Below are 19,504 nucleotides of genomic sequence, written 5' to 3'. Positions count from 1 at the left end.
AAATTTGGGAGGGGCGACTCCTGCACCCCAAGCAACACTCGCAGTACTTCACAGGCACTTTTCGGCATCAGCCGTCGTAAGAGAGGGCAAACAGAAGCCTAATTTCACCCTCACAATGATTTGGATTTCAATAATTTCCAAATAATGTGTTTTAGTTTCATGAAGAGCTCTTCTCATGCCACTGGGAGGAGTTCTGGATAGTCAGACTATAAAATGTATAAAGTAAGCCTATGTAAAATAAATAGATTACATTAAATAAACTCTAAAAAGTGAGCTGAAAAAAGTCATGAGTCACATTCCCCAAAACACAACAACTTGCTTTAAAAATGCTGACGGAAGAAATAGGGTTTGCATTCTTTTTTAGTCGAGCCTGACGTGAGCCGGGGCCACGCCATGCAAGTTTCCCCCGTTGGGCCCACGCCACGCGAGTCTCCCCCGGTGGGCCCACGCCACGCGTGTTTCCCATGCAGGCGGCAGCGGCAGCGCCGGAGCTGTCAGGAAGGACAGAGCCTCTCACCGCCGACTACGTGACACATCCGTAAGCCAGCCCACGGTGTCCTAGCACAGGAACTAGGCAAGCTGCAAGCAGTACTTCAGGAAATGGTGTAAAATAAAACGCACCACGGCGGTGGAATTCTGTTCTAGCTTTGCGCAGCTAATTCCCTTGGAAAGCGGTCTCTTTGGAGGCACCGTGACTTTGTCACACCCAAACCGTGCTGCTGCAACAGCCCCCTGCCCATCTCGGACTGATCTGCAGTCAATAGTAACCGCAGAAGTTTATTTTTCAGGTCGGTTGGAACTGCAGAGCTCTGCTCGCCCATCATCTCCATCCGGTGTTTCCAGCGTACCAAGAGATATGCATGCCTCACAGTATCAGACACTAGGCAAGTACTTGGAATGAAAGCTCCCTACGTAATATAAGCAAAAGACCTATATTTATGTTTTGCATGTTTACAGGCTTTTATATCCTCATTTATACTTTTTATATTTATGTTTGTATGTTTAGATGTCTATATATTTCTGTGCTTATATTTATGCATTTATATTCATAAATCTAGGTATTTATACGCTTATATATTATGTGCTTATATACTTACATATTTATATTTATACATAAAGACTTAGAGGATTTCACATTGAAACTGAAGAAACACTGGAGAAAACAAAAATAATTTTTGTAACTACATTCAATATTTGTTGCTTAAGATTTAAAAGTCACCAATAACTTTACATTCATTTTGACATTAAAAATGTTATTACATTCTAGATTTTTTTTCCTGTGCATTCTTTATACCTAACTCCAAGTGACAGTAATGGGAATTCTACGAGCCGTTTTTAAACAACGGAACGAACCTTTCAGCTTTAAAGCCTTTGGGTTTACTCAGTGGTTTTTAGCCCCTGGGGAGACCTGGGGATAATAGCTCACTTTAAAAGAAGATCTGTATTTTACAAAACGCAGGGAAAGGAAAGTCAGAGCCAAACATCTTTTGTATTAAAGGTCACACATTACTTGGTGTAAGCAAGGTTACTCCTTTGGCTTGGACAGAGCTCCTCCAATTCACAGCAGCTGAGGATTTGGCTACTTGTGTCAAGGTTCACCGTTCTACCTGCACCACTCCAACTACAAAACGCTTTGTGGCGTATCAATCACACGCAAGGCAAAATGAAATGAATGATGTGGCTTACCAGCATTGCAATGTACCACACAAAGTATTTCTGAAAACTATTGTGGCTTTTTCGTGTCACACAGGAAACCACAGAGAGACACCAGAGAGCCAATTCAATATGCCATTTGCTTGTCATCTATTTAAATTATATTACAAATATATGTCACGATCGACAGCCATAAGCAGAGATCTGCAATGTTGCTGTATGTCCCCATCTCTCCCCTCATGAGGGGCACTGTCAGCTCTCGTTTTCTCTCCTCCATCCCGGCAACTTAAGGCGAGCTTTCACAGAAGCGAGCTGTACAGTATGGTCAGTTCAACCAGCTGAACAAAAAGCCACCCCAAGACAAACGCTAGAGAGATGTTATGCATTCTGTGGCATACACCAAATTTCAAAAGGAAGTTACTGAGTATTATATCACTTGGCGCCGTCCATTTTTGTTCACTGATGTAAAATACCAGCTGAACATTAGTAACTGCCTACGGCTACGCATGTCTGCATCGCTGCTTCGGCTCATCAGCTTCATTCGGGCACTCCTCCAACACAGAATAATGGCACGTTCAGTTTGGAAGTGCTCATCCTTGGTTCCTCCTTTCTCCTTCCATCCCAGTGACAGCTCACAAAACTGAAAAACTGCAAATACTTTTTCTTCATTACAAAAGTGTTGGCCAATATTCTCCAACAGGCAATAAAACAAAAATGTAACATTTGTGTTAAATTCCAACTGACAGTCAAAAAAAAAAAAAATCAGGTTCTACGTTAAATATTAATGATTCATTTTGTTTCCATTACAGGACAGCTAAAAAGCGGCAGTTCAAGACTGTTTCAGAGCCCTCCATAACTTTAAACACGCTAAGGCTGTAGATGTGCATGTGTATCTGTCACAACCGATTTTGCTCCAAGTTATTGACATTCTCCTTACGTACATCACAAGGCACCAGCTAGAATTTTTGGGCCGGATCCAAAAAAAGGAATTACTTTACCACTCGGATTTCTGTGCTCTCTCCGACGCATATGCTTTCTAATGTTATTTAACATTCATGGCTGCTAGCGATAATTAAGCACTCACTGGATCTGCAGAGGATGCTCGTGGTACACAACGAGGAAGACAGCCCGTGCGAAAGACAGAGGAAGGGAGGGGTGACCAGCATGGGGCTGGCCATCCTCCGCCGTTCCGAAGAACCAGGACTTCTTTGAAGGAGCTCGTCTCAGGCTTCCTGCCTCAGACACGGTTCCTAGAGAGCGTGCTGCCCGCAGCCCCGAGGCAGGCAGCATTGGCCCGCGTGTGTGAGCCGCTGATGCAGGCAGAGCTCTCTGAGCTGTCCAGGCCCTGCGGAGAAGGCCCGGCCTGCCAGCCTGGCGCTGCAGAGCTGCCACACTGCGGGCAGCTGGCACGGCCGCCGTCCTGGGCACCAGAGGCCTACGGCAGCTCCAAATCGCCCCGGTCGCCGTGCCGCCTCGGCTTCTGTCCCTGCCGCGCAGAGCCATTGCTGCGCTGCATTTTTAAATATCAAGTTGTTTACGGTGAGTTAACTTGTGCTGGCTAGTAGCCGTGTAAATACTAGTGCAGACAGGAACGCTACAGGACTCCTGAGGTTTGTGGTTTACACGCCGTCTGGCAGAAAGGGAAACAGACTGCAATCCAGACACAAAACTAGCACAGCCTAAGCTGTTCTTGAGGAGGAACCTGCACTCTGAGAAGAACTCGAAACGCAGCAGTTACAGGTGTGAAGAAAACCTGCCCCTCTCCTCCCAGCAGACAGGGGACTGCTGCTGAGCACACACATTGTGAACGTGGATCCTGGGGGAGGTTTCCCTGCAGGCAGGAGCAGGGAACGTGTCCGAGGCCGCAGCGCAGAGCTCACCTGGCTCCTGGATGAGCCAACGCGTGGACACAGCCCACGGGTACTTAGCACACGCATAAGATACTCCAGAGATACCCCATACGCACTGGCCTCGAGCAACTTTTCTGTTTCCTCTCCACCACAGAACAGCATAGAAGATAGCAAGCAAATCCAAATTTTAGATGTACTAAAAAGTTGGGAATAGGTATTGGGTCTGTTAGATGAAAGCTGTCGCGTGGTTATGGTAATCAGGACATCCAGAAATGAGTTAATGACTCACCAGTTCATCCTTACACCTCAGAGTGCCTGGCACAAAACCAGGGTCTGAGTATCCCAGATATGTTCAATAAATCAGAATTCCACTTAAAACTTTGTTCACATTCAGCTTGACTACTCTTTATTTAAGCAAAGGTGAAAAGCAAAACCTGAAACAAAGGATGAAAAGATAAAAAATAACCCAGACAAAATGGCCATATAGATTGTATGTAGCCAAAATATTTATTCTTAATTACTCCAATTAATCACCCCTGGGGACCTGGAAACCAAAGACCCAGCCCTTAGCCCCAGGGCTGTGTAACTTGCAGGGCATTCTGAGGTTACACTTCTCTTTGGGTAACGGAAATAATAATAATAATTTTCTCTTACTTAGCTTCCTTTAGGAATGTCTTCCCTCTTTTATGTTACAGGAATGCCAGCAATGAGCTTTTGTTCGCAAAGATGATGGCAATAACAGACCGTTTTTCTCTTGTGTGATGTCTGAGATTGAGTTTCTTCCCCCTTCCCTTCCTCTCAGCAGTACAGTTACAAAATGCAAAGGTTAAAACAAAAAACAAACAAACAAAAAAACATACACGCGCATTTCCCTTCCCCTAGAGCTTCTCTGAAATTACATTTCTATCATATTCTTTAACTACCAAAGTTTTCTGTGGCTTAAATTGTGTTCTTGCCCCCCTCAGCACTGGAGCATTCTCAGAGCACTACAGAAACAAGCAATGAGAACCCTCAAACACAGTTTCATAAACTTCTAATCTCTAGTCCTTCACGACTTCACCTGTGACGATCAGCAGATGACAGCTCTAGAATTTAGAGTGATTTCTCTACCTCCACTTTCCCCGCACTAGTCCCTACTGCACCAGTTTTTGTAAGTTTTAATGGCTCATTCTGCTGCAAAAAGTCTGTTGAGAGACATCGCTCTTTGGGAAGCATCCCATTTATCAAGCTTGCACCGTGGTGACGCACATGGCCACGTGCAAGCTGCGAGCAGAGGCACAGCACCGCAAGTCCTTCCAGCCGGAGGCTGCAGCGGAGACGTGGTGCACCACGAGCTGCCAGCCTGCACAACCTACACCCACCACCAGACTCCCTCATAGCCGCTCAGAACAAGCCACGTTGCAGCTCTCACATCAGCATTCAGACCTGGCAAGGTCTCTATGCAAGATGGAAGAGTCTGCAGATACATAACCTAGAGCTGTAAGGCAACCACAAAGCCTTCTCCAGCCCGGCTCGCAGAAGGACCTCCACGCAGCTGCATTTTCTGAGCCTGTGGCACAGTCAGAGGGCTGGGAGGTTTCTACCACGGAGCTCAGAGAGCTGGGAGAACAGCTTTGGTGAACTCCAGCTTCATTCCTAAATAACACAGTTCATTGCTATGGTAGTCTCCTACTGCCTGAAAGGCTTTTTGGAACCAAAGCATTTGGCACGAGAGAGGAATCCAAAATTAAATTATTCCAGTAGACCAACCCAGAGCATCAACTTTGCATCATTTTCCTTCTCAGTTTCACCAAACATCGGAAGAAAACAGGGAAGATCTTGCCCTGTGAATTAAGAATACCTCGACGCAGTCCAGCAGTAGCTGGAAGGTATTTTCATAGTCTCTAAAGAGCCATGGGGACTTCTCTTCCTTTCTTAAAATAGGTTTTCTTATTTTGCAAATCTGGCAATGGCTTACTAGGTAAGAAAGGGAGCCATAAACATAAACTGAGAAGGTACAAATTTCCCTGCAGTACAAGGCCAGAGTATACAACCAGCCAAAAAAATATTTCACTATACAGCAGTTCATATTCAGAAAAAAATACATTTTGCTGTAACATTTTCCTGACAAATATAGCAACCAAAGTATTAAGAATCAAATGGTAGTTTAATAGATATTAACCCTTCCTTTACGGCTGAGTTTTAAAGATATAATTACAATAATCTTTTTTGTGACATACTGCAAGTCCTTGGCAAGAAGAATCAGAATGAACCAGGCAGCTACTGTACTAAATGAGTAACAGAGAAAATGAGATAATCTGGATAGTTGCAGGACTGTCAGCCTGACACCGATCCTGCACAATGCAATGGAATAAGCAATATGTGACATTATTTATAAAGAAGTACAGAAGTTTAATAAAGTAAAGTAAATGCCAGTACATGTGTGTATAAAAAATGTAGTGTCAACCTAGCAAGGCAAATTTCTTCGGATGGTATTAGAGGTATGGGGGTTAACTAATGGCAATGCAACACAGTTCTGCAGGCATTAGATTTGCTACTGTATGACTTTTGACTAAGTCAGAAGGTTACAAAATCAGTATATTACACTGAATGGACATGAAAGTGACAAAAGACAAGTTGAGAAAAGAATCCTAATTGTAAATGGAGAACCAGCACAGAAGGAGGGTGTGTTCAGTCCAGGTCCCAGGCTTAGGCCTTTTGACACTTCACCTCTTCTCCAATGACTTAGGAAGACATGAAATCGTTACTGTGCAAGTGAATTAAAAATAGCTGAGCTGAAACTAACTAAGAGAGCAGGTGACTGTCCTTGGTTGGACAAGAGTGAAGAAGCAAACAGCATATGCTACACCATAGCCAAACATTGTCCCATCGGTGGGCAAAAAAATTCCAGTATCCAACTGGATCTGTCAGAGTAAAGGGCTCCAGCATGGAAAAACGTGAGTTTTAACAGCTCTGGGAGAAGGCAGGAGTTACAGAAGATCACAGTGCAATAACGTGGTAAAATGAACTACCGCAATCTTTAGAAATGTAAGTAAGGCAACGCTGTATTGGAATACAGAGGTTCTATTAGCTCTGGGTTTTGTGCCGACAATTAAAGAAAAACATTGAAAAAATGAATTAAGTTCAGAGAAGTGACAGGAGACTAATGAAGGGACAGGAAAATAAGGTTTCTAGTAGAGAAGACTGTTCATCTTATCAACAAGGAATCTTTCCAGAGACTTAGACAAAGTTAGAATGCAATAAAAATGGGGAAAAGATGATTGAGCATAAATGACTCTTCTGTATTACAGACTAAAATTGTAAGATTCAGTGCATTAGAGAAATTGGGACTTTAGATCGAAGTTGTGATCCCGGAGATCTGCGAAACCTACAAGGGTCACTGAGAGATCAGCATTCTCCTTCTGCCAGGTTCACAATAGCTCGGGTGCGTATTGGAGGCAATATGGCACGTGGAAGGGACGCGTCCCATAGAGATCTGCTCTGTACAGTTTAAGCAAAGTGAGGGAGTAGCATAACTTAGTAAAAGGCAGCAGAGGAAGTCAAAGAGAGGAGTCCCTGCTGCTGCCCGGACCACTGTGTTGCACTGAGTCTGGGACAGCAGACAGCGATATATGTTTGGGGTATTATAATGTTTGGGATAAAAACAGAATATACAATTTAGAGTAAAATCATCAGCCTGTTCCGTCTGCACTCCCTGCAACTGATAGATGGATCTTCTACAGGAGGAGGATGCTCTCGTGATCCGGACTGTGCAGGGTATATTAATGAGACCCACGCTCCAAAGCGTCAGCCACAACAACAATGTTCTTCTGAACTAGGATGAGATCCAAATGTCCATTTTCCACAGCTCAGTTCTTGTAGAAGCTAACTCCTTCCTAATAAAGTTTCAAGAGATTAAACCTCAAATGTGAAATGTTAGCAGAAAAAGAAATGTTCAAAGGGCAGGGACTAAAGGAAACCATCCAAGTCCATCAAGTCACACTAGGTGCTGGATAAGTCAGTTAAAAGCAGTGAAAAATGCTCAGACGTGCTGAACAGGGCTATAGGTTTCTCATTAATTGTGACCGTACGGCAGATAAAACACATCCACTTAGCTTGAGAGGAAAGTGAATAGGAATATTCAAAGAAGCTTAAATATCATCCTTGGGCTGATTATCACAGCCTTTCTCCTAAAGAAGAGTTTCTCTTTCAGTGTGTTTTTGCCCAGAAAGATGAAGGACACAGTTATTGATGTCCTCCCTTCTGTAATTCTTTTTAACTGTATGTATTTTTCTTTCACAAAGCCACAGAAGATGCGGACATGTCTCTGACCTCTTCCTTAGAGATTCATCAGCTAAAATAAATACTGTATGCGTGAGTAGGAAGATTAATTGCTTTGCATGGCTGTGCTTAACAAACGCAACAAGTGAAATTAAATTCATTTACTCAGAGGACTTAATAACATGGGTTTTATGGCATTTCACTTTCCCTATGAGAAAGTTTCCTTCTATCAAAACTTGGAAGAACGTTTTTTAAAACCGTTAAACTAGAAGTATTGTTGTCAATTATGAAAATCAATTAAGTCTTGCAGAGATGATTATAACAGCTGAGGATTACTCTTCAAGTTGTTTAAATGTTTTACATTAACAAATAGTTAAGTTTGTAAGAAGTCCTTTATTAAGAATACTACAGGTATCTTAATTGCAATAGTAAATTATATTGGTCCACAAATGACATTTAAAGTATGGTTAAATATTACACCGCTGATTTTGGTTCACTTTCCCCCTCATCTGCTGATCCAAAGACGCTAAGTTCATCTCTCAAGAGGACCTTGTCAGGGTAAAATGTCACTTGAGTAAAATCTTTAAGATTAGAAATGATTATTTTTAATAGCAGAGAGCAGGGAAAGGGCAAAGCAGCTCCCTTGAGGCCGGTCCAGCTCGGCGCGAGGTGCCTGGCACAGGGCTGCAGCTGGGTGCCCAGCGCTGCACAGGGGCACCCCCCCGTGCTCCCCGGGGGACCAGGGCTGGCAGGTCTGTCATTTTAGGGCGAAAGGGCCCAGATTATGTAAACTGGCTGGCCTTCGGTTAAATCTTACCCTTGCGACACTGTCCACTTAAAAGGACCAGTAAAACTCCCATTCAACTTCCAAGCCCAAAGGAACATGCCGTCAATAAGCAAAGGTCGTTCTGACCAAGCCCCAAACAATCCAAATGATGTTAAGAATCCAAAATAACTTCACAGATAAGTGCCCTCTGATGGTAATATAAATTCAAAGAAAATAAACTACTGCTGAAGGTGCATGTTCAGATTTCTAAAATATTTATTCATTGCGCTCCCAGCTTTGAAACGAGCTCTGACTTATCCAGGAGCTTAACGATGCTGTTGGAAGGTGTCTGAATGCTGCTCCAGCATCCACGCAGACAAGAGGGACAAGAGTGCCAACCTAAGAAAAGTAATACAAATGAGCACACGTCGGGATGAAGAAGAGTGGAATGCAGCTCTGAATCACTAATCAAGAAATGAACACGGCATTTAAAAATACTGAAAAAATTCAACTACCATCTATTATAATTTATTGGCAAAGCTTCAAGGGTTTCCCACAACTGTAAGGTTTCTCATGGTTCAAAATGCTTTCCTGTTGAAGAAGGCTGAGATAAAAGGTCAGGGAAATGGATATGACAGCACAACAGCGTAGGCAAGACGACAACCGTCACTCCATGGCTTTATTCCACGAGAGCTGACAGAACCTGCCGGATTTTCCTTATCTTTCTTTTCTCTAAAGAGGACTGAGAACAAACGCTGCCTACCTGGAGCATGGTCCTGCAGCACAAGCATTAACCAAGTGAGCAATTATCTTTCCAGATCACTCTGCACACATTTCATGGAAGCCTTCACAACCCATGTAGGTGAATTCGAGCTTTAATGTTGACTGCAATAAAAGCAAAAACTTGCTACTATACATGAAGTTCAAATGAAACAATTTAATTGTTAAGTAGCTGGCTTCACAGGAGAAAGGGCACATACAACCTGGAGGAAAACCACCCTTTGTTCTCCGCCACTGCCTCTCTGCCTGTTTCTTCACCGAGTACTGTGTTAGTACACAAGAAAGGGGGAGGAAACACACACAAAACCACTAGTGTAAAAACCGAAATATTTGCACTGGGATGCTAAGCACCTGCAGCTTGCAACCTGAGTGCTGATCTGCAGCAGACTGTGGGATTCCTGGGCGCTCCTGTCTGCCTGTTCCCAGAGAGGAAAGCCTTTCTGAAATAATCCATCAAGGACTGGCAAATGGTAAAGATGAATTACCCCATCATAATGCCTGCCCATCTTGGCCTAGACATGCCACCTTTATTTAATCATTTTCATAAGTTACTTACTGCCTCATCTGTAAGTCTCCAGGGCTCTGGGAGCCAGACTCGGGTTGATCTAGGCACTGTCCCAGGTGAAATGAAGCTGCAAATTAGAGCAGCAGGAACCTTGGTCGCATCTGAGCTGTTACTGTGCCTGAAGAGGGGACTGGCTCAAACGATCAGTGAACAATCTGGCTCATAATTAGTATTAAAAGGGAAATCAAGAGGAGGAGACAGGTCGCCTTGTGCAGAAAGGCTTATGGCCACCAGGCCAACACCACGCGTTGGCTCACACGGAGGACCACCGTTTGTCACTCCCAGGAAAGAGCAGTGACTGCTAGGGCACAGCGTGGCGGTCTCTGCCATCAAGCAGACACCAGGCACAGGCTTACACTCAGAGACTTCTCCAAGCAAGGACAGGTATCACGGGTGACTCCTGATTCACACGGGCAGTGTCTAATCCGATATTCCTAACCCAAGCACACCAAAACGGGTGCTTTTACTTCTCAGCTCCTAGAGGATGCCATACACTAAAATGATGAAATTATTATTCCTATCTACCTGTCCAAAGTTAAGATTTTTGAATTTTTACATGTGTTTTAAGACATTTCTTCATAAGGGCAGATTATGGCAAGGTCTTTTGCTCTTTTCATAGGTAAGGCAATGCTGTTCCAGGACTTCACAAAGCCACCACAACTAATTCCATATCTCAATGTGGGTCATACTCTACAAAACTAAGTAGAATGTAAAGGATTAAAAATAACTAATGTTATTTTTGTTTGGCTACAAAATGTTAATTGTTTTCAATCCTTTTGCTTATTTTAGATTTTTCCTCTAAAAAAATCACATACACGCAAAAAACCAGCCCACATTACACAGACTTTGGCGTTTCAGAGACAAAGTGCGACACCATCTATGAGGCTGAGCATGGCTGAAGCAAGAGCAGTGGAAGTGTTCATTAAAGCTAAGGTCCTTGCCAATACGTTTCAGATGATTTTGCTGCTCACCTTTCAGCAAAAGATACGCTTCTAATGCTTTTCCCTCTCAGAATAAGTGGCCTGTGCTGCTATTTCGATCCGGTATGGTGAGTGCTGGCAAATAACACAACTCTTTATTTGGTGCATAAAAGAATTCCTGCTGTTATGTAAGGAACAAAAAATCCAATTACGAAGCTTTTAGACTTCTCCCCTAGCAGTAGCATTAGCAAACAAGCTAATCTATGCAAAGCTCCCGCAAAGACAGTGGGCGAGGACTTCATGGACCTCAGACGGTGCAGAAACTCTTTGGAAGCACCACCAGTGCACGCTCCCCCTTCCCGGAGGGACGCCTGGCAGGCACCAAGGGCTGCCGGGCCTCTTGGGACAGCTCTCCCTTCGTTTCCTTGCCTCTCCAGAAAGATGCCTCTCCGCCAGCCTCTCCACTCTTTATTTTTTCCTCTTTTACTGCCATTTTTGCTGAAAATCAATACAGTCTGGTTAAGAAAACACAATTTACTTCTCCACACACAACTGGCAAACAATACTGGATTTCATAAGAATGGGGTACTAACCAGTGGTTCAAAACAAAATTTTGGGGCAAACCCTGAAATATTATTAGGAGAAACTGGGCATGACACTGTGCAGAACAGCTTTTTGAAACAGCGAAAAGCAACTCAGAATGATCTCTTACCAGTATTTTTATACTTCTTTTACACTATGCACTATCTCAAGTACAAATATAGGTTTTGTCAAAGAGCTGTATTTAGCTCTGTCCAGAATAAAACCTCTGATAAAGCTGCGCTAAACAAGTAAGTATTGGCAGCCTGATTCAAATCTCATGCAAGTTAATGCAGGTGTTAGTGAACTCTGTGAACCTTTGGATCAGGTTCCAGTTTGTTCGTGATTCTGAAAGCGTGAAGTGACTCATAATTTTCTAGCTTTCCCTCGGTGGTTTTAGAAGAAGCATTAAGTTACTTGGGACTTCTCTTACAACTGTCAAGAATTAGGACATCATACACACTTGCAAAAACAAGTGAAAACCCCCAGACAAACAGCAATAACAAAACGAAAGGCATTATTTCTCTTGTATTAGCATACTGCACAGGGCTAATAAAAACGCAACAGAGGAATCAGTCACTTGAAAGTCATTTATGAATTCTTTACACAGGACATCTCAATGTCTTACATGGCTGTTGGCCTTCAAAGCGGTACAACGGTCTGGGGACCTGCATTTATCCTACTGCCTGTGTGTTACCAGCATGGCTACACAAGCCCAGACGAAGTCACGCAGGAGCCCTTTCTGCTCTGTAGCGCTGGGTCATTTGCGTGCCTACAAAACAGCCTGGACTTCTGTGAGACCTGTGCTGGGGCTCACAACCACACGTGAGACGCCCGGTTTGCTCAGGCTAACGAAGGACCGGCTGTAGGACATGAGGACATGAGGACATTCAACTTCTGTTCTGGGGCACCCCAGTCCCGAGCCTCCAAGCCATCCCACGGCTCCTGCCACGAGGTCTGCTGGTGAGAGCTGAGCTCTCGTGGAACTGGAGGTCTGCACGTGAAAGCAGGGAATTCAGTTCCGCCTCCTGTGTCACCTTGAGTGCGAAACCCCCGGCATTTGGTACAGACAAGGAAACCAGAACCTGCCTCCTGCAGCTCACGGGCTGCCTGCAGCCCGCTTTCTGCTCGCTTTGATTCCATACGCCCCCCTCACTGTGAATTACACACCTGCATTTAAGTGCTAACTCCAAAGAAAAAACTGGATTTGCACTCCTGAAAGGGAAGTGTAAATGAGTGAGGCAGCAGATCCTAGATGCAATGAAACCAGCAACATTCAGCACAAAATGTAAAAATTAAATATATTCAACAATATGCCCATACAGAGCCTGCAGAGGTTATTCCAGCGACTTAACTGAGCCCCCCCATAGAATTTGATTAACTTTGTGTTGTACAACTGCAGCTGAAGTTGGCTTCCTATCCACTGCATTTTGTTAAACGTACATTGTTAAAGGACTCTGAAAGTGACTACAGATAAATACAGCTTTTGCTCATCTTGTTGACAAATACAACAGCACAAAGATATAGGACACTAAAATATCACACAATTAAAAGCTGTGTTCCAGGAAATCAATTACAAAATCACTATCGATATTACAAAAGACCTGTGTTTCTTTCTTGGCTTGCTGTTCTGTAAGGGCTCATGTTTATAAATTATTCTGCCGTGCAACCACCGAAGTTGTCGGCCCGTTCTGTCCCTGCGTGGCTGTGTTCGGCGTGCGTAGGAGAACCTGTGAGGATGCAGCGCAGCGCCCTGCAGCTCTATTTTCTTCCCCGAGAAGAACGCGACACAGATACCGACACAGGATATTTTTGCAGGGTGGGTGTTAAACCAAGCGAAATGCATCCACGAACGCTGTCGGGCCAGGGTGGGCACAAGGCAGGCAAGGCCAGGGTGGTTGGAAGGCGGTGGTGAGGCAGCGCTGATGTCCCTGCCCGGGCACTGCTCGACCCCGCAAGGCCCTGCTCTGCTCCCAGCAATGCCAGTTTTCCAGCCCAACGGCTCTTGGGTGTGTTTTAAAGCAGTGCAGCCCCAAAGGCCAGCTCTCCCCACCTGCCTCCTCCAGCATATAAAGCCATAACGCAAGGCGGTGTATGTAAAATAAAGACTAAACAGGCAGAGATGGCTCAGGAAACACTAAAAAACATCTGAAGGAGAAAAGAAATCGTACAAAAAAAGCTGGGTTTGCTGGGAAGGCAAAAGCAGCGAGAGGACAGCATGCCTGGCATGGTGAGCTGGTGTGGCAGCAGCCACGACTCCCATGCGGAGCCGAACGCCCGCATCGCTGACGCGCGGGAGACGCAGGACCAACGCCTGTTCCACGTGCGCGCGCTAACTCAACACCAAGTTACTATGGAAATAAAGCAGAACTCGTCCTACCGCAATTTGGAAAAATAAGTAGAAAGAGCAGAAAACTAGAGAGAGAAAATGTAGGAGAATGACCTTAAATTATGTTTAGCTGTGGACTATCTTTGCCTTCAGAGTAGTTTTAGTAACAAACCACATCCTCATCTCCAGAATAACGTCACGATGTAGATTGCTAATAACCTTTTTTATTCACTAATTAGCAATAAGCATTCATGTTATATCCTCAGTTAAATGTTGTCAGCAGTCACCACATTGTATTTTAATTCCATTTAGATTTAAAATCCTTATTTTAATTCTATTAGCTAAATAGTAGCCACTCCAGCTGAAACACTAGAAGCTTTTGTAAGACAAACATCAGTGGATGGCTTTCTTGTCAGTTCATTCGTGTGCTACCACCTTTACTTGATGTTCAGTACCCTCCATACTGCTTCGGTATCAAAAACGAATATACTCTCATAGGAATAGACCTATGGAGCTCTCTTGACTTTGATTAAATTATGAGCATAGAAACAAGCAGGATTTGACCTTCTGGGTATATCCAGATAGAAAGAACAAGCTGCATGATATCTTGGAGTCAAATCTCGTGCATCTGGTCATAGACTCCTTTCCCAAGATGAATTAAATTAGCCTGTGTAACAGACATCAGAGCAAAAAGCTTAATGTGTTTTGATGTTGAGATGAGCTACACACAATTTATTAGGAAACAAATAATCATACTAAATTACAGCTCACAGCTGAAAACAAGAGAAAGTGCCTTAACACTAATAGCTTTTTCCACCATACAGTTTCCAAGTACTCTCTCCATCCCTTCCCGGAGGCAGCCACGGGATGCAGTGCAGCACCTGCAGCAGCACCAGACAGAGGCTGCTTTGCCTCCTGAAACTGGTGGGCAGGCCACCTATGGGTTGTACACCGTGCATCCCCAAAAGGCATCTGCATCCCTGTCCTGAAACCGGGGTGGTCAAGGGGTTTGTGGCTCATCATTTCTGCTGTGGCTTGGCAAGAGCTTCTTGCTTCACTTTTTCAGTATCCTCCACAAACCTGCTGTGCAGCACACAAAGCCTGCACTCAACAGAAAGCAAGGTTGCTAACACTTACTAGTTAAAAATGCTAACTCTGTGTATGCTGCCAGCATTACACTAAACTGTTTCTCATTGCAGGTTTGGGCTGATTTTGGCTCTCAGCTATAAATATGCAGTCCTCACTGGTCAGAAAATAATGCAGAGGGTACGTTGGAAGTCATAGCAAAAAAAAAAAAAGTCTCAAACATTTCTCTGTGTTTTCTTGGGGGCAGAGTTGGATGAAATTAAATTACAAGAAAGGTTAAAAAAAGAAATCGTTGTAAGTTCTAAAAGCAAACGTGGTTGGCCCCCCAGTGCTCAGCTGGTACTGTAAAACTCTAAGGGTCACGTGGCTGGAAGGAAATATATCAGTTATTAAATGCATTACGGAATTGTGAGGTGTGTATTTTTAGAAGACAGCAACAGATACTAGATACAAAATAATAACACTGACATTCCCCATTTCCTCATGTGGAAAGTGCTTGTTACAAGATCGTAGCGGCAGTCAATGTCAAGCTTTACAGCATCACAGAATGAATGCTCCTTCTGCATCGATGCAGTCTTGCCGTGCGCTTCTATTACATCACCTTTAACCACACGATCTCACACTAATTTTCCCGCAGAGCAGCTGTTTCAGTGCACAGGGTGGATGATACTCCGTGAGCAGCTCCCCCCGTCTGCTTTCTCATCCTTGTTCAAAGGACACGGCTGGATACCGAGCGCTGCTGATAGCCTTGGAGGGCAGCCTGACTCTGTACGAGTCCCCGTGCTCCTGCGGGTACCTGCAGCTGCTGCCCGAGCCCGCATGGCTGCCCTGTGCCCCGCAAGCCTCCTGCTCGTGGCAATGGGGCTCCCAAAGGCATATTACAGCATTACAGCCTCCTGTTCCAGAGGCTGACCTCTTCTTCAAATCTACCTGGGTTTTCAGGGAGGTGGCAGAAAGCTCGCAGCTGGTGGTATGGCCACCCCATGGAAAATCACGGTGCTCTGCTGCTTTAAAAGGGCCAGCATGTTTCCGACTGGGAGAGCATAAAAAAACTATAGTGCCCTAGGCAGAGAGTTGTGTTTCTTCCCGCCTAGTCTTGACAGTCCTGAGAAGAAAATATTTATCAGGGGAGCAGTTATAAACTGGAAGAACTCAGTTCAGGACATACAGCTTGGCTGATGTGCAAGCTTCACAGAGCAAAGAACCAAAGAGCAGGTCTGGAAAACTCCTGGTGTGCCCGAAAAGCTCTATTTCGCATTTGTGCTAGCTGGTCTGAGAAAAAATGTCACCTCAACCTCCACACTGTGCTTTCTCTAAAACACTACGTAGATGGGTCAGAAATTCTGGGCAAACCTGAAAAAGCCAAAAGTTACCCCCACTCTGCGGCTTTGCAAAGCCCACCCAGGCAGCTCCTGCCGGCAGCCAGCCCCGCGCCTCATCCGCAGCCCTCATCCTGTCGGGCTGAGGGCAAGCACCCAGGGGTGCTCGCTTCCCTCCGGGCCCGGGGAGCTGCCAGCGGCACGGCCGGTGGTGGCTCAAGGCTGCTGGGCCAGGGGCTCACAGGAAGAATCGAGCTGCTTGTTGACCGGCCTGAGGTGGCAACGAGGCATGAAGGCAGCTGAGCGAGCTGGGGAGTTCGGTATGGAGAGGAGAAGGCTCTGGGGAGGCCTCATGGCAGCCTTCAGTGCCTAAAGGGGGCTGCAGGAGAGACGGGGAGGGACTCTTCGTCAGGCTGTGTAGGGATAGGATGAGGAATAATAGTTTTAAACTAGAAGACGGTAGATTTAGAATAGATATTAGCGAGAAATCCTTCACCGTGAGGGCGGTGAGGCCTGGCCCAGGCTGCCCAGGGGAGGTGTGGGTGCCCCATCCCTGGCGGTGCCCAAGGCCAGGCTGGGGGGATTTGAGCAGCCTGGGCTGGGGACAGGGGGCCCTGACCATGGCAAGTGGGCCAAGGGGGGGCTTTGAGGTCCCTTCCATGCCAAACCAGTCTGTGAGACTATGAAGCTCCTGCAAAAACGTCACTCAGGAGGGACAGCAGGACACGCAGGATTTCGGTTCAACCTTCCCGTTTCACCGCGAGCCTATGGGCATTATCTGCTGGATGCCAGGAAGACCCACGTACATGCACTTTGCCCTTCTTTTCTGCAGTAAAGTAATAAGGAACACTACTTCTCTTCTGACTTGGAGGAAGAAGCTATTTGGCTCCCAGATTTCTTTATTGTGCTGCTTGGTTTCACAGTTCTTCATGGAGTCATTGACTTCATGCATTGCCTACAACCAAGTATGTATGAGGACCAGAAACACATGCATCACCCAAAACATAATCTGCTCACCCCATTTCCAGCTTAATCTGTTCCAGCACAAATTATTCCAGTATGCATCCTTCAGAGGGGACCAAGACCCCACAGGAGGTAAAAATTAAGCCCTGACAACACCACCACCATACTGAAGGTTTTTGAAAACACAAATAACTCCTTAATGCTTTCCATTCTGCTTACTGCTTGAAAGTTTCCAGGTGCACTGCTATTGTGAGAATAGACGATGATTATGGAGCAATCCCTGTGATCAGGGTGAATTAAAATGTTCATTTATATGAATCTGTATTTTATATAGACATATGCATTTATATAGGAAAACATATACAGATTGTGCACTAGAGACAAGGGCCAAGAATAGGTTTTGTACTCAGTGCTAAAGTGCTTTTCCTTAGCCCTACAGAAAGAAGGCAAGTTCTCTGCTGTAAAGTAGTTAGGGAAAGAGGATGGGTAAAAGCTGAGAGGTAGCTTCTGTAGATGATTTAATATTCAGACTTATCAGTTCATTAGAAAGATAATGATCTCTTTTTTCTTTCTTGTCAACTATGAACTTCTTCTTAAAAGGGTATTGTATTTTAGGTAAGCATTTCTTAACAAGAACAAACTCATTGTATTCTGTTAATCTTATATTTCTATTAATACCGGCTATGTTTTTTCATGCTGTTCACCCCATGCTGCCAAAGTCAGCGCATTCAGACTAATGGACTAGAAAAATGCAGAGTATTTCTGGAAGGACACAATTTAGTTTTCTTTCAGGTTTCTGAGAGCTATTCTAAAGCTATAAAAAACGGTCCCCTCATTGAAGTAGAAAGGAAAATGCTCAAAATAGGGCTAAAAGGATGGGCAAGGGTATGGACTTTTCTGTGAAGAGTGACTAAGTAGGTCATAAAAGAGACGAGCTGGGGCAGACATGATACTTATCTACCGAAACCCGAGTAGCACAGAGAGGACAAGGTGGGTTCAGCTCTTCAACATCTCCAGTGCAACAGGGGCTTCAAACCAACAGGATGTCAGAGAACAATTTCTGACAACACAAGACATTGATCCCAACACTCAGTTTCTCTGCGAGTAACCGCATAACTTATTATAATAAGTTTAGTGTGACTAGTCAGGATCAAACCTAGCAAGAGTAATTAAGATTTATCTAATCTCAGACTAATCTGACAGCCAACACAGAAGAGCTTTTTCTGCTTTGACTAAATCTACTAATTATATCATTATATATATAATAGCAATCTATTAAAATGTAATGATATAATAAGCAAATCTACCAGTTATACCAATTGCAGGAGTTGCACAGAAGAAGGTGCAAGTCCTGAGAACCCCCAAACCTCCTTTCTCACTGCTCTTGCCCTCAGTTCGTTTCCTGTTGTCAGGCAGAGGTTGAGGAGGTAAAGGGGCAGGAGTGGCATCGGAGGTGAGGAAGACGACCGCAGAAGAGCCTTTCTGCTAAGAAAGAATTTGTAATATTGAAACGTGGGAAAACAAAGCAAAACAAAACCTACCTTATACATCACTGTATAAGGCAACAAAGAAACCCTAGGAGTATGCTCAAGTACCGTATCCTGAATGAGGCATGTATTCCTCAATGTTTCTAAAGGCAGCTGTGGACTGGAGCCAAGCCCAGCGACAACCAATGTAATCCCATTTAGCTCCACGTGCTTCAGCTTTGCCATAAATTAAGCAGCCCTTTAAGTTATCGCATGAAACATGCGCTGTGCAAGCAGGGCAATCACTTAACTGTATTGGAAACCCTTTTCTTTTCTGTTTCACACAAACTCAGTTAAACAGAAGAACAACTGGGGTGGGGGCAGGGAGGAAGCAAATGATAAAACCAGATCTTTTCCCCCTCCCCACGGATAATGATTAATCAAGAAATACAAAGAGAGCCATTCCAAAACTAAGACGTCTTGGACAAGGACTAAATGTGGTGTGACACTTTGCATCACACCTATTTATGCTAAATCTGTCCACATAAAAATAGCAGCTCTGATTAAAGAACGCCAGCAGCCCTTTTGCTCTGACTGGCAGTTCCATGGTCTTAATTTTTAACTTGTCGAAGTTAACATATTGTTGCCATTATAAATGGAAATGATCATCCAGCAGCAGAGTGTTAATGACATTCCATTAAAAAGAGTGCCTTTCCCTGGCAGAATAAAAACTCAGGCACCGGTTAGCTTTGGAAAATGCACAGAAATACCTACTTTAAAGGGGTTCCTGTGCACATATTTAAAAGCTGATGTGCTAACACAGGCAAGCATTTCAGTGCTCATTTTTAGTGCACCCTTTCACACATACTTCTGTAGGAATCCTGAAATGAGGCTTTACTAGAGAAAATCCTCCAGTACTTAGAAAAATACTGCAGCAGCCTCTGCAGCCGTGAAATAATGAATAAAGA

At 44.4% G+C, this 19,504-nt stretch overlaps 1 protein-coding gene across 5 annotated transcripts in view; it reads right to left on the bottom strand.

The window, feature by feature from the left end:
- Positions 1 to 19,504, bottom strand: part of LRRC7 (leucine rich repeat containing 7) — a 180,470-nt gene that overhangs the window by 136,443 nt on the left and 24,523 nt on the right. The gene's annotated exons all lie outside the window — the stretch shown is intronic.

The sequence above is a fragment of the Anser anser genome (assembly GCF_964211835.1).
Source record: "Anser anser genome assembly, chromosome: 8".
In the NCBI taxonomy this organism is placed as follows: domain Eukaryota; kingdom Metazoa; phylum Chordata; class Aves; order Anseriformes; family Anatidae; genus Anser; species Anser anser.
The sequence above is the reverse complement of the archived record's forward strand: the minus strand, read 5'-3'. Positions and strand labels throughout refer to the sequence as shown.